Genomic DNA, 13,633 nt, shown 5'->3' on the forward strand with positions numbered 1-13,633 from the left:
TGTGCACGTTTGCTTGGCCGGAGCCAGAAGCGAAACACAGAGACATGGGTGCAAGACTGCACTCACTACGACAAAAAAAGTCATATGAAACTGCGCTCCAGCTATTGTTAGTCGCAGCAAACATAATGAAACAATTGTTTTGGCTCCAGCGGCCAGTGCTTTGCCTCGCTGATGCCAGTCTGTTGAGCATTTGGGTTAAGTATACTGACAGTTGTACTGTGCAATTGAATAGTCATGATAAAGCGCAAATCTGTGCCTGTGTGCAGCAATTAGTTCTTCTTTTGACGGTCTTTCATAGGCATCAGTCATAAGGTGGCCCTCTGAAGCTATGCTTGCAGCTGTGTCTCTGTGTGAAAAGCCCTGAGACCGTTTCTCCGCATCCTGAAGGAGCCTCTGGACGTACGCTGCGTGAAATAGTCATCGTGATTACAACAGTTAACTTAGCTTTTGTGTCATAATAAAAGCAGAACAAAGTTTTAACTTACAAAAAGTATGCTCCATTTTCACTGGAGCTGCACTGAAGGGTCCTTTTCTTGATTTTTTTTTCTGTGCCTTGACTTAGAAGAATTTTCATTGAAGTGAATAACAGCCAGATGTGACCTAAAAAGAAGGTAAATATGAATAAATTTCTCATACTTTGGAAAAAAATGTGTTTCTTGTTGCCTACTAACAAAATTATGCCAAGTAGAGGCTACTAGAAGAAACCATTATGCATTATGTTCACATCACTGCAGCAGAGATTGCTTCTGTTTTAGCTTCTATATCCAGCGCCTTTATATCAAATTAAGAATGTGATACAATGATCTTCAAGCAGCAAAATGAATGTATGACATGGGCTATACAACTTCATATCGTGGATCACCCGTTTTCTCCCTACTGTTGTATTCTAGCGATCATCATTAGTCCAAGTGATCAAGTGAACCTTGAGCGTTCTTTCAGTTTCAACACTTTAGCTTCGGGACATTCGAGACGGTTTAGAGGGGTCGGAAACTTGCGCTGATAACTTTCAGTTCTTTAAAAAACTCCCTTTGTCTTGGGACTGCACTAAGATGAGCACAAAAGAGAGACGAGGTGTTTTTCCAGCCAGCCCTCCATGCTTGCCCTCAACTTTGTGTCATTGCAGTGTCTCAGCTCATGTCATTTCGGTCTATATGTATTCCGGGTGCACTGTTCTTTATCTCATCCCATCTGCCTATTCTAATATAACAGCAATGACTTTCAATAAGGACCCTTGGGTGGCCTGTGCAGTACGTCTATAGCCTCCTGTCTCACTTTTTCCATGGAAGGAGATTATAGAATGGCTAGGGCTACCATTCTACGAAATATGTTTTTACCATATTATATGAAGCATCCTTGAATGTCAGAAGTGTGCACTGCAGTCTCCTCTAAATGTATGATAACTACCTTTGACATGGCAGTGTTCCAAGTTTAGAAAAGAGAGACGCAACATAAGTTCAGCTAAATGTACAGCCGTGTATTTACTATCAGGATGGAAGGATTGTGGCAGCTGGCTCATAAGGTGCATTGAGCGCCTACTTTATGCAGAAGTTGGGATTGAGTTACGTGGTGGGCACTTTTTTTTGGCAGATGTCAGGGTCGACTCCTGTGAATTGCAATTGTAGGATCTCGTTTTACCTGGCCTGATAACATGAGAGCTTCAGATCAAGCACTGCACTAAGGAGACTGAAGCCAAGCCCAACTTTCATAAAAAGAAGGCGCCAAATGCGTCCAGTAACACAGCAGCTTCCCCCTCCTCACATTAAAAAAACAAAAAAAAAAAAACAACCTTTGAACTCTTTTTCTCTAAACCTCAGCACTAGATCATAAGTAAGACTGTTTTGAGGTGCTTTAAATTGGTCACAAAGCAATTTTTCAGCCCTCCAGGGCTATTCCATAGCACGAACTAAAAGCGATCTGCTTAGTTGCAAGTTCCAATGGGCTGCTTAGCAAGTTGAAGAATCAAAGGGAGCAAAAGGAAATGGAGCAAATCATATGAACTTCGGTTTTTCGTTTTCGCAGTGTGTTCTATTTCCTTTGGTCTCTGTTCCTTTTATAATGATGTACATACATTAAAAGCTTCATGCAAGGATTTATTGTTTGCACATGCCATACAGAAAAGTTGGACTACATAGTCACACTGGAGTGAAAAATAGTGTCTTAGTCTTCTCTTTCATTCAACAAACCTTACTTGCATCTCACAATCCGAGTATGCAATTGACTTGGGAGCAAACTTGATGACAAAGTTGTGAAAAGATTCACGGGAGATGTTTGAGCTTTGGGAGACAGTTGTCGAGTGTCAATCAAAAACTGGGAGTTCTTCAGAATGGAGTTCAGCTTCTTGAAAGCACATGAATCTGTTAAAAATACATACATCAAAAATATATAAATATTTGGCTGATGAGTTGCAGTGTTGGTGTTTGTTCTAGTCACTCGTAGATGCTGAACCTGCTTACAGCTACTGCATTGCAGCTGAAAACAGTTTTAGCATCATATTCATAAAAAGACCCCAGGTCTTGTGCTACTATGTTACGATGAAAAGAAATCTAAGAGGTGTCGAGCAAACATGCTGCACTTTGTCGTCTTCAAAATTATCAGTATAGGACAGTATGAAAATTCCCACTGTATTTGTGTTCCTTACTGGCATGTATAACCAAGCTGCCTCAGTATTAAAATATCTTGCAGTCTCAGCACTCACATTTACATTATTTTGTTTCTTCACTTCATTAGGGGTTTCTTTCTCGGCTATGTCATATGTGAACTTGCTGTTATGTGCGGATGTGTACAAAGTTTTTTCCGTGAAGTTCTATTTGCATTACCTTTCTTTTAAATTTATCATTAGTTGACAAATGCCACAAGTGTGAGCCGTGCACCTTCCAAACGCCATCAAAGTGAAACCTTTACAAAAAAAAAAAAAACCTATACAAAACAGATTACCCCTGCTCATGTCGTTTCTGTCGTTTGTCTGCTCTGCCTGTTTGCAAGGAGCTAATGCAGGCATTTGCTGTATGGTCTATCATTGCCCCATGTGTGGTTCAACAGGCTGGACTACATGTTGATGATCAGGTGATCATTACCCTGGCCCAGGGCAGCAACATAGACTTGTGATTGTCTGGATCCATGGTTCTATTGCTTCACAGCCCTTTGACCTGCTCACAGCTTTCAACTTCTTAAATGCAGCCTATAATAATGTTATTACCATGTGTTCGCCCTAATTATTAAAGCAAGCAACTGCACGCATCTTTAGTAATGTGCCAGGCATCAAAGTAGTGCTGTATGGGCGATTTGCCGCTCTTGCAATATGTCCAGATAGCTGGGTGACGGTCTTTAGATAGATGAAATTAAAAACTCATTATATAATAATATATTTCAGCAAATGTACCTCTTCCCAAATGGTTTGCAGCGATGAAACATTTTGAAATTCAATTGCTTCAATGATTCAATGATTCGTTTGATTCTTTTAATGTATAGTCATAAAGGCAAGCAGCACTTGCCAAGGGCACTCTTGGTGAGGTTGAAAATAATTTCTCCTAATAATATGCAGAAATTGTCGCCTTTTGTCAAAGACTGCACTGAGACTCGTTAAGTTGAGGCCAGGCCCCATGCTCGCACTATTGGGCACTGCAGCTGACTTCACACAGTTAATATGAATTGCAGCTTGCCAATTTTCGTATCGCAGCATTGCCTTACCTCTCCTATTCTTACCTGTTCCCATTGTAGAATATGGTCAGTCTGAATGATAACAACGTTGTACGTGCAGTACTTGGCACTGTAGCCCGGGGAGTCGCAACGCCCATCTTCTGCGAGGTCCACTTCCATTCCATCCAGCTGGCTGATGATCTGTACCCGCTGTTCCTGGAAAAGCTGGGACAAAAATAAATGTGCATTTGTGAGCCACTTGTAACATTGTGCCGAACTGTGTCACTCGATCGTTGCACTACCGCATGCGCGCGCTGTTTTTTCTTTTTTTATTACGCAAGCTTGCCATAAGGCATATTATAAGAACCCGTGAAAATTATTTTCCGTTAGGAACCGGAGAAGGCTCCTGCTCTTATTGCTGTCGGTGAGCCATTTGGAGAAGTCCTCTTCCCTTGTTGCGGTTTATCTCCCCCCCCCCCCCACCACCCTTTCCGCAGGAAAAATCTAGTTGTGTATAACTCCTTTCTATGCTCCTGTCAAAACCAACTCTTACACTTCCGATCGGCAGCTGATCGCTTAGGGATAAAAAAGCACAACTTTGAGCGACTAAGCCAGTTCACGCGAATGATAACGTTTCATTCGCGACCCTCCCCCTCCCCCCCCCCCCCCCTCCTGCTGAAGGGTAAAGCCTTTTGGCACTTTTTTTTTCTGTGTCCATCTCTTCCTTCCTGTCCCTCCTTTCTTCTCTTTCTTCTTACCAACGCCCATCTCGGTTTTCCCATGTTTCTAATTCCTGGTCGCCTCGGTTGGTGAACTTGAACGCGGCTCCATCCGCGCGACATTTCAGGGTGTGCTCTGTACAAACACCACACGGCGTAAAAAAAGAAGAAAAAAAGGCTACAGGGAGGGAGTCACGCTGCGATAATAATCGGGCACCGAACAGAGTTAGTTGACTTCCTGTCGGCGCGCGCGTTCGCCGTTACACTCAGCTGACGCCGAACCGCGGCTGACAAACTACACCACAGCGCACAACTACGCAGTCCCCTTCTCCTCATCCCCTTCCTTTTTTTTTCTTTGCAATCGATCGTTATCTTTCACGAAGGGGCATCGTATAGTCAAACGTAAGAGGAGCCTAAACACGAAGGTTTCAAGGTTCGGGCAAGGTGCACGAAAGAGTTTCCCTCCGCAACGCCCGGAAGACCGCTCTCTGCGATCTCGATTCTGAATTTCTAGTCTTTCGCTAACATCTCATGCCCTTGCTGCGGTACGGATATTATGGACCCCGAGCTCGAAAAACGACTTCGGCGAATGAGTACCGAGATGGGACTCGACCCCCATAAGTACACGCCGTTGAAGAATCCGCTGCTGAACCCCGACGATGATAGTATACGGCTTATATGGGTGCATTGGTGCGTGGGGTCGACTAGCATAACATTAAAAAATAATAAAATCCCATCGTAAGCTCGCCACTGGTTTATTTTGAGCAGTGTAGTTCACAGTGATCATGACAAATCTTGCTATATGCATGCCACAACGCCGAGCAAGATCGCATGAGTTAAAAAAACAATCCACACTGTACTGTGATAACGCGTCTAAATCTAATATTATCACAATCTTTTCATTTTACACTTACCGGCAGGGTTGGAAGAAACAGCGTTGGTACCGCTCCTTCATGCAGACTCAGTGTTGTTGGGATCCCCAAATCGCGAACCACATATCCGGGTAAAGCAAACGTAGATAAATGCTTTCTTCACCGATGCTGGCTATCCGATGAGCTGTAGCCACTGTTCCCGGAGGTTGGCGTTTTGAAGCACTTGATGCAGAATGTTTTTCCTGCCGCCACTAGCAATACCTTCGCAGCCAGGGACTGCACACTGTAACAACCTCCCGCTCATGTCCCGTCAAAAACAACAATTCAGCGCTTCGATAACTGCCTTCGCGAACTCAAGAGAGTGGCCAGTCTAGCCCAGAACTGTCCTGCACCCGTCGCGCACACGACGTAACACAAAATCGAAGGTGAGGTCAACGCCAAGGATGTATAGCGTGGCAACAAAACTTACGAGTTGTGCCGAGGGCGATGACGACGAAGCAGACGACAAGAGGCCCCCGGCGACGCGTCGGCAAGCAAGCGCGACAACACGGAAGTTGCGGCGTGCAGCGCTAAGCAAAAAAAATGTAAAAGAGCAGATGCTTCAGTTGTGACGTGTCAGTGGGCGAGGCCGTGGAGAAGTTCCTGCCTTTGCGCGCGCTAAAAAGTTGAAAAGAGGAGGAAAGCCGCGAAGGCGCAGATATTCAAAATTTAATTGCAAATAACTCTGCTTCCAAATGCCGCATTTAAAAAAAATTTGCGGGAAGGTTATCTTACATCGACATTCTTTCACATACTAGGCATAGGGAAACTGCATCGCTATAGCTGTTTTCAGCCCCTTTAAGACAAGCGAGACCAATGTTTTTTTTTTTTTCGGAAACTGCTGTGGAGCCAAGGCCAACTTAACGAAACAGGCAGAGGGCACACGCAGTATGAGTAATCCTGACACCATTTTAATTGGCTAACGAATGGCTTTCTTTAACTATATTGGTATCAGAGCTTTGCCCCCCCCCCCCCCCCCCCCAGTTTATGCCAGAAAGCTAGTTGTTAAACTCACGAGTTAGTCCCACATCCATTAGAAATACCATGATATGCTGAATAACTGTGAACGCTTAGACGAGGGAAACCTATGACCGCGAAGGAGAAGTGGAAAGAAAATTAGCAACCACGTGTTTGGCTGCAGCCTAACACGCCCTTTTCGTCACTCGCGTCGGCCTGCAAGTACAATCAACCGCGGTAATTGCGCAGCACGCCGTTCAGCCTAACTCATAACTCGTCGCCCTGATTTAGCCCCCTAAGTAGTTGATTAGCCTCATCGCCGAGTCAGTCACGCACGCCATACAAAGACGAAACCCGAGACGGTCGAATAAATTTCGGCGAGCCGCTTCCCTCTCACTAAAGCTAACGCCTCGGCTCAAAACTCGTTCGACCTTTTCGACGCTGCAGCAGAGCAGCTCTCTCCTTCGCCTCGCCTCAGCGATGCGATGCACATCAGCGCGCGACGAGCAGTGTCCAGCGGGGGGGCAGAGAGGGGGTCCCTGTTGGGTCGGCTGCCCTGAGGGGCAATTTCTCGCTGTCGGCGCCTCCGCGTTCCTCTCAGATGTGGCGGTGAACAGCGGCCTAGGACAGCCGCGAGTTTTTCTGCAGTCGAGCGCGTTCGGGCCAGAGGCTGTGCACCACCTACCCTTCCTCTTCTCACTTTCCCTCTTCAATCTCCTACAGTAGGCGTCTTGCCCCCCATCTCCGTACGTGGGGTGGAGCGAGCGCAGTCAGTGAGCAGATTAAGAGGTTTCTCGGTGAGAGAGCACACACACCGGAGCCGCGCGATGTCCGCCCGTGCACGAAGGCTGCTCCAGAGTCGGAAGAGGAGGGGAGCGCGTGCATTTGCATCTAAATGCGACTGTTAATTGAAGGAGGCTACGGCAAGAGGACGCTGTAAGGGGGTTGACGAGGTGGGGTGGCAAGAGAGAGGGAAGTATAGCTTCCCCCTTCTACGCCTCGAGGCGCTCTTCGCGACCGTCGCCGGTGCCTGGCAAAGGGGCGGCTTCTTCAACGAGGCACGCCCGTCGCAATAAACTAGATGGCCTAATTAGGCGCGTGGTCTCACACCTTTGGCTTGGCTTTTCCGACTGCCCCGCTACGTCGCTCCGCGGCCTCTTCCCATCTCTCCCGCCTCCTCTGGTGTGTACGCCCTTCCTACTGCGGTCCACCGGTGAGCATCCGCAGCGGTGTGCGCCAGCGGATCTGCGGGACGCCAGTTAGTTGTGTAGTGGTGTCGCTTTTTTTGCTTTGTGGTGTGTCAGGCTCCCGTAGCGTGCCTGGCAGTTTTTCGCACATCTTTATTCTGTGCTCCCCGGAACGTCAGTTGGTGTGGCCCAGTTGGTTTCCTTAATTCATTTAGGCCCTGGTTTGGGAATAGGGTAAGTGCTGACGATAGGAAAGAACTACGAACGGGATTACTACTTCAAGTGATCGCAAAAAAATGCACAAAAAGATTGCTCGAACACCTGTGCTAAAAGCGCAAAGGCAGTCAGTAAAACGTGGAAATGCAGAAGAGACGGGTAGGAGGCATAGGGGAAAAATAAAGGACACAAGAAAAAAAGTAGAGAAAGATGAAAGGAATCAAAGAGAAGCAATGAAAGAATGCAAAAGAAGAAAATAATGAGCAGCAATGAAGGAAGGAAGGAAGGAAAGATGCCCCTGGAACAAGAAGAGAAGGACGAAGAGAAAGGAAGATAATGAGAAAAAAGAGAAGCAGAAAACAGAGGCAATGTAAAACGAGACGTGAATCGTCAGCTTCAAAATGAGAAAAGCAAGATGTGGTATGGGGCTGGAACACCTGAGTGTCATTACGAGGGGAGTCTTCAAACAACATTTAGGGACATTGTGGCGAGACTACCAAAGCGCAAAAAAAAAACAAAAAACAAGCAAATATCGTTTGTAACGGGTGTTGTGTAGATGCCTTAATCAACTATCAGTGAACTGCATTGTTTCATGTTGTATCGCTATAGACAGCAAAATGAATTTACCGTACCTTTCTGAACTTCCTGGTCAATAAGTATCAGGGCAGATGTCGCTTAAATATATCAATTTGCTACTTAGAATTTCACTTTCAGTGCAGTGTCAGGAAATCAATGAGCATTTTGTTTTATATACCAGTTACCGACTCTTGTTGGATTTGCTTTCAGACACAGGGGCTGTGCAATGCTACATCACTCTGCCATTAGTACTAATTATGGTGCTTAACAAAAGGAATAGTGAAATAAGCTCCTAATCCTGAGAACCTTAAAATGTGAGCAGGTTTTTCTGGTCCACTTTGTAACCACTCGAAGAAGTAAATGGCGATAAGGGCATGCATTCCATCATGGAAAGTGTGCCCATTTTGTGCGCACAGTTTTTGTAATGTATTTATCATGCCAGTGAAATGTGGCGCAAGGTTTTGACAATTAGAGTTAATTCGAATTTTACAAACAGGCATCCGAAGAGAGCCGGCTAAACAACGCCAAGAAATATTCAATATTAACGAATGAAATTGGCCAAAAGCTTCGGAAGACGATTCTTAGTTTCCACTCGAGATGGTGGAATAAAAAACACGCATGCCTAAAACGTTATATCGAATTAACTACGTTGATGAAAGCGTTATGTGCGAACCGTTTCGTGAGTCACCGCAAAGGGTAACTGGCTTTTCGAGAAAGGAGCGGGCTTTCGAGTTCCACTCGTCGCAGCACTCGTCTCGAGCGGCTCGGCGCCATCTCGTATGTCGAGAGTGGCACGGATGCTTGGTTGCTTATTTTATTTCCATTCCAGCTTTATTCGCTCGACGACTGCGGTGACGGTGACACGTGTGAGCCGCGCTCACAAGCCACGTCAAGGCGGGGAAAGTGTTGTCTGCGTCCCAAATTAAAGCGGCAGCCCGGCGACGTAAAGCTGCACTGGCCGTGGACGCCTGGCGTCTTCCGATAAAGGCCGCTCGGACGGCGGTGTGCGCTGTTCTCTCCGGTGCCAAGAATTGGCTTCACTGGACAAGACGAAGCTAGCAAGCTTTTAAGACCCGAATCGCCAACTTCGTTCTTTCGTGTGTAAGCGTCCATGAAACGAGAGTTTGTGGCTAACTGTGATTCTGCGATGCAGCCGCTCGAGTCTGTCATAGCGGATCCAGTCTGCATGTGACTAAGCGTAGAAGGTCCGTAGAGCTCGTGCAATAGCGGACAAGCGGAGTTCGAAAGAAGGGGACGATAAGAAAAGCAAATAAAATGCTTTGCCCACAGAATATGCATTTTACGCACCAGTGCAACACCATGGGCTAACGGAAACATTCTACTGGAGTACTCTGGGCGAACTGTGGCCACATCAATGTTCTTTAAGTGTATCGAACTCTACGTACACAGGCATGTTAGCTCTTTGCCTGCACGAAAATGCCGCTACTCCGGTTCGGATTGAACTATCGAACATCAATCAATCAATCAATCAATCAATCAATCAATCAATCAATCAATCAATCAATCAATCAATCGATCAATCAATCAATCAATCAGTCAATCAATCAATTAATCAATCAATCAATGGTTGACACCCTTCTCCATCACACGAAAAAAAATTATAGGGGGCACTTTGCATCACTAAACTGCGATGACGCGAAAGCCTCTATCGCGCGGTGGTCCGAAGCCCTCCACTACGGCACCTCTTTCTCTCTGTTTTTACTCTTACCTTCGCAATGACAGCCAACATATAAAGTCCCGCTTTAACCGAGCGTATGAACGTGCCTGCGCTACCTAGGGATGAAGTGAATGCAAGCGTCTTGGCTGATTCTTACATCACCCTTCCATATGAAAGGAGAGCCCCGAGTTGGCAGCTCCTGCCAAATGTAATCTCAGGAAGCCCGACGTCCAGTTAGTGCTCAGTCATGTCAGGTGCCAGCTACCGCCTCCCACGTAACGAAAGCGTTACGGACGGACGTACGCGACCCACGAGCATTATCGCCTCTAAATTTTGGCGACGTTTAAGCACGGGCGAATAGGTGGCACGATAGCGCGTTTTTTTTTTTCCAGTTTTCGGTGGCCACATACACCTAAAATTAACGGCATTTATTTGGATGTACATATACCCTCAGTTCGAAACGCATCGAAAACTACCCTTCACCTTGATACGCGAATGAATGGTAAATGGGGATCGAAATGGTATGACACCTCCCTGAAACTTCTTGAAGTTTACTGCAATTCTTAATTAGGCCGATTTCGGCGCCCTTTTCATCTAAGAGCTTTATAAGCTATAGTGGGGCGGGTGGCAGGGTGAGAACTAAAACAACAGTGAAGTTGCGATCAGTAGCAGGACGTCCTAGCCGCTGCTTCATCAGGGGGTAAAATGCAACAAAGGGTAAAGGTGTCGACATAGGGCTTGCTATTGAATTAAACAGTTAATGAGGAGCATTTTAAACTAAAAACGACTGACGGTATCATTGGATATAAAAAGTTGTGGTCAAAGATATACGGACGTAAATAGATTGGTGAGCCGATAATTGTTTTATCATGCAGTTGAGCTCGCTGGCACCAGAAGCACGAGAAAATAATTGATAGATAACACACCGCTTCCTGGCATTTCCCTCTCTGCGTGAATAGCCTTAATAAAAAGAACAAAAAATTAAATTTATGTTGCTCTTAGCCATAAGGACAATGGGATTTCATTAAATCTCTTCCCAAGTAGTTCTCACACCAACTCAAAATGTTGCCTAGCAGCCAAATTGAAGCAACTGCCCGGTTATTTCAGCATCTATTTGCACTGCGATCGCTCCAAGTAGCATAGCATACCAGAGCACACATTTTGCTCGGCATGCAGTTTGATACAGTACGCAATTGTTATTATGATGATGATGGTTTACTGGACGCTCGAGCTGGTATCGCGCTATGGGTTGGTATAATACCAAACCATGTAGTTTAGAATTTTTGCAAAGACCGAGTTGGCTGATGGAGCAGAAAAAAAAAAAGAAATTGGGGCACTTTGGACCACTTAAGTGCGGTGAGGCGGAGGCTGAGGCTGATAAAACTTTATGCACAATAAGTGGGAGGAATCGGGCAAGTCAGCTAGCGCGCCGCAGGCCGTGGAGACATTTGGCAGCGCCGGCCCAGTCAACGGCCTTGAAATGAATGCCAGGGTCATCGCTGGACCTTAACTTGTCCCAGGCTTCTTCAGAGGGGTCAGGCAAGAGTTCTGAGGGAGGCTTATGGGCTCTGCACGCCCAGATCATATGCTCGAGGTTGTCTTTCTCCCCGGAAAACCGGCAGAAGGGATTCATATCCTTATTTATGAATTTTGATATGTAGTTTGGATTGGGGAGGGTCCCCGTCTGTAGCTGTCTCCATATTACTTGTTGTTTGGTCAGTGTTTTATGGGGTGGTGGGAGTGTTCTTCTCATTGCTTTGTAATGTGCAGTGAGTTCCTGGTATGATACGGCTGGCTCATCGAAGCGTCTATGGCGCGTTGGTCTGACGCCCTACCATACGGCACCTCTTTCTCTCTTTTTGTAGCAAAATATGAGTGCATGGAAAGCTACATTGTCCACGAACAAGGCGTTTCGCGCGGCGGGAGGCACAGAGGCATTGCCCAGCAACCGCCGCAGCTGGCGGGCGCCGCGCCATCTGGCAATCAAGAAGCAACCAGAAGGGGATGTTTGGTCTGTAATGCAACATAGCTCGACATAGCGAATAGAACATCTTAATTCTCTAGCGTGAGTATGATTGTAGTGATGATTATGGGCTAGTCAGTGACGCATTTCAGGCGATTGTGTACTCAGTATTGAACTGGATAGCAGTGGAGTGCATTAGAATGGTGAATGGACTGCATTGGATTTGACTAGATTGGATTGTTTTACTGGTTTGAATTGGACAGGTTTGAATTGAATTGGACAAAATTGGTTGGATTGTATTTCACTTGAATGAACTGTACTTGATTGGACTGGATTTGATTAGAATGGATTGGCTTGGATTGGATTCGATTACACTGGACTGGATGGGATTAGACTGGATTGGAGAGAAGTAGGCAGCCCAGAGCAAAGAGCTAAGCCGCGGCCAATATTTTGTTCTTCCACCGTCCTCCTTTTCCTTATTGCTCGGTTAAGGTGTCCACGGAGAATTGTGACAGATACTGAGCCTTTTCTTTCTTGTAAACCAATTTTAAAAGCCGCTAATGCGTGCTGTACTGCTTCTGCTTCTGTATGCTGTATGGTGCGGCATTCGAGGAAGCGCCAAGTGAAAGGCGCCGCACGGACGCTTGGATCAGAGGCCCGGCGGAGTCATATTCGTATACACCAACGGGCGAGTTCAATGCTCACAATACACTATGGGGGTGGGAGTTGTGTAAAAACTTTAATTTCCAACAGATACAGGATAGGCGCCAACCTATCCCACTACACGACGGCCTGGAGCCTTTGGACCCGGGCGGCGTGTTCGGCCAGTCGGATTATACCTCCTCTAATGTTATGTTTTGATTCTTCGATTCTTCCGCCTTCCTCTTCGCTGGAGGCGGAGCCTCCTCTTTTCGATCCTGCTTTGCTTTAGCGTTCGAGCTAACCGGCGCTCCAACGGCACTCTGTTGCTGTGCTTTAGCATTCCAGCTAAACTGCGTTCCAAATGCGCTCTGTTGCTGTGATGCATTGGGATTTTCTATTATTGCGAAAGCAATCACTTTTCAGCATAGAGTTCCTTACACTAACTAGAGGGAAAGCTGAGGGCGCTGCACTTCAGCCACCATGGGCGCGCTAAGAATCATGGGCCGGTGTGCTACTTGTTGCGGGACAGTCGGTTTTTCTCGAGTACGTGGAGTGGCGTTACTGCAACGTTTTTTTTTCGTTATCATCATCATCTGAAGGTGCGTACATAGACCGCGAAAGCCATAGTAGCGAAGGCGCAAAAGCAGACGTCGCCAATAAATGGTTTTTGTTTCCCGAAATGCCACTAAAAACTTCCTTAAGTGATGGCACAACGATAAATATTTTCATAACATTTTTTTATTTCAAAGTTTGCCTATTAGGTGCGAAATATTGGTATTTGTGCTGCTCAAAACTAAGCCAATAAGAGAAAGAGCCATCGCTTATATTGGATAAATATCACACAAGCATGCTGTTTCTCTCTCTTTTTGTAATTTACAGTCACAATATCCAATCTTAGGACATTATTTACGGTAGAAAAACGTTTATATTTGCATTAGTTTTGGCCAAAAGTTGTAGTTCTGCACTCGGTAGCTCACCGGCCCATGATGCTTTGAGCGCCCATGGTGGCTGAACTGGCCGTCTGGAAACTCCATGTAAACGCCCATAGACGGCAGCCCAGCTTTCCCTCTAGGTAAGAGTAAGAAACTGTATGCTTTTCAGCCCTTCGCGTAGCGAGGCGGTAGCTACCATTGGCCTTTAGCGTGACC

This window comes from Amblyomma maculatum, chromosome 4, assembly GCF_055883805.1.
Source record: "Amblyomma maculatum isolate TAMU_Amacu chromosome 4, ASM5588380v1, whole genome shotgun sequence".
Classification (NCBI taxonomy): Eukaryota; Metazoa; Arthropoda; class Arachnida; order Ixodida; family Ixodidae; genus Amblyomma; species Amblyomma maculatum.